We start from the raw sequence: 2319 nt of genomic DNA, 5'->3' as shown, positions 1-2319 counted from the left end.
TAATAAGAGTCGAGGGGCATGAAAGGGAAGCAGTGGTTGGGAAAGGAGTGAGACAGGGTTGTAGCCTCTCCCCGATGTTATTCAATCTGTATATTGAGCAAGCAGTAAAGGAAACAAAAGAAAAATTTGGAGTAGGTATTAAAATTCATGGAGACGAAGTAAAAACTTTGAGGTTCGCCGATGACATTGTAATTCTGTCAGAGACGGCAAAGGACTTGGAAGAGCAGTTGAACGGAATGGACAGTGTCTTGAAAGGAGGATATAAGATGAACATTAACAAAAGCAAAACGAGGATAATGGAATGTAGTCAAATTAAATCGGGTGATGCTGAGGGAATTAGATTAGGAAATGAGACACTTAAAGTAGTAAAGGAGTTTTGCTATTTAGGAAGTAAAATAACTGATGATGATCGAAGTAGAGAGGATATAAAATGTAGACTGGCAATGGCAAGGAAAGCGTTTCTGAAGAAGAGAAATTTGTTAACATCGAATATAGATTTATGTATCAGGAAGTCGTTTCTGAAAGTATTTGTTTGGAGTGTAGCCATGTATGGAAGTGAAACATGGACGATAACTAGTTTGGACAAGAAGAGAATAGAAGCTTTCGAAATGTGGTGCTACAGAAGAATACTGAAGATAAGGTGGATAGATCACGTAACTAATGAGGAGGTATTGAATAGGATTGGGGAGAAGAGAAGTTTGTGGCACAACTTGACTAGAAGAAGGGATCGGTTGGTAGGACATGTTTTGAGGCATCAAGGGATCACAAATTTAGCATTGGAGGGCAGCGTGGAGGGTAAAAATCGTAGAGGGAGACCGAGAGATGAGTACACTAAGCAGATTCAGAAGGATGTAGGTTGCAGTAGGTACTGGGAGATGAAGCAGCTTGCACAGGATAGAGTAGCATGGAGAGCTGCATCAAACCAGTCTCAGGACTGAAGACAACAACAACAACAATGCAACAGGCTCTAGATACCGGCTTCCAGGTTGATGCCATATTTCTCGGCTTACCAAAGGCGTTCGATTCTGTTCCACACAGTCGCTTGCTCTAAAATGTGTGCACTTACGGTCTATCCGATGACATATGCGGTTGGACAGAAAGTTTTATAACAGACAAGGTGCAGTATGACGACCTGAGCGGGGTGACTTCACCAGAAACAAGCTTAAATTCAGGTGTGAACCAGGGCAGAGTGATAGGTCCACCTCCTTTTACGATTTACATAAACGACCTGGTTGATGGTATTGACAGCGGCATTAGACTGTTTGCCGATTATGCTGTAGTCTACAGGAAAGTAGTATCACACGAAAATTGTGAACAAATCATTGAGGATTTGCAGCAAATTAATGAGTGGTGTAATGACTGGCAGTTATCTCTCAATGCTGGTAAGTGTAACGTACTGCGTATAACAAGGTGAAAATCCCCATTTTCGAGTACAAAATAAATTCCCAGTCTTTGGAAGCGATAACATCCGTCAAGTATCTGGGTGTGACTATTTGAAATAATCTCAAATGGAACGATTAGATAACACAAGTAACGAGCAAGACAATCTCTAGAATGCGGTTTGTTTGTAGAATCCTTAAGCGATCCAGTCCTTCAGATGTTCAAATTTCTGTGAAATCTTATGGGACTTAACTGTCAAGGTCATCAGTTCCTGAGCTTACACACTACTTAACCTACATTATCCTAAGGACAAATACATACACACACACACACACACAAAACACACACACACACACACACACACACACACACACACACGCCCGACTGCAGCGCCCTAGACCGTGCAGTCCTTCAACAAAGGAAATAGCTTACACTCTTTCAGGAGTGCTAATTCTGCATGGTTCGCAGAAGAGCTTCTGTAAAGTTTGGAAGGTAGGAGACGGATACTGGCAGAAGTAAAGCTGTGAGTACCGGGCTTGAGTCGTGCTTCGGTAGCTCAGTTGGTAGAGCACTTGCCCGCGAAAGGCAAAGGTCCCGAGTTCGAGTCTCGGTCGGGAGCACAGTTTTAATCTGCCAGGAAGTTTCATAACAGCGCACACTCGGCTGCAGAGTGAAAATCTCATTCTGGATACAATAAGTTAGTTTGTACAGCCTTAGAGTATTGTTTGTCAGTATGGGACCCTTACCACTTGGTTGTGCCCCCCATGAACCATGGACCGTGCCGTTGGTGGGGAGGCTTGCGTGCCTCAGTGATACAGATAGCCGTACCGTAGGTGCAACCACAACGGAGGGGTATCTGTTGAGAGGCCAGACAAACGTGTGGTTCCTGAAGAGGGGCAGCAGCCTTTTCAGTAGTTGCAGGGGCAACAGTCTGGATAG

The 2319-nt window shown here is 43.7% G+C and overlaps 1 non-coding gene across 1 annotated transcript; it reads left to right on the top strand.

The window, feature by feature from the left end:
* Nucleotides 1-1925: 1925 nt before the first annotated feature.
* Nucleotides 1926-2000, top strand: Trnas-cga (transfer RNA serine (anticodon CGA)). The gene has a single exon. It is a non-coding gene; the product is annotated as a tRNA-Ser (tRNA).
* Nucleotides 2001-2319: the final 319 nt, after the last annotated feature.

Source organism: Schistocerca gregaria, chromosome 1, assembly GCF_023897955.1.
Source record: "Schistocerca gregaria isolate iqSchGreg1 chromosome 1, iqSchGreg1.2, whole genome shotgun sequence".
NCBI classification, from domain to species: Eukaryota; Metazoa; Arthropoda; class Insecta; order Orthoptera; family Acrididae; genus Schistocerca; species Schistocerca gregaria.
The sequence above is the reverse complement of the archived record's forward strand: the minus strand, read 5'-3'. Positions and strand labels throughout refer to the sequence as shown.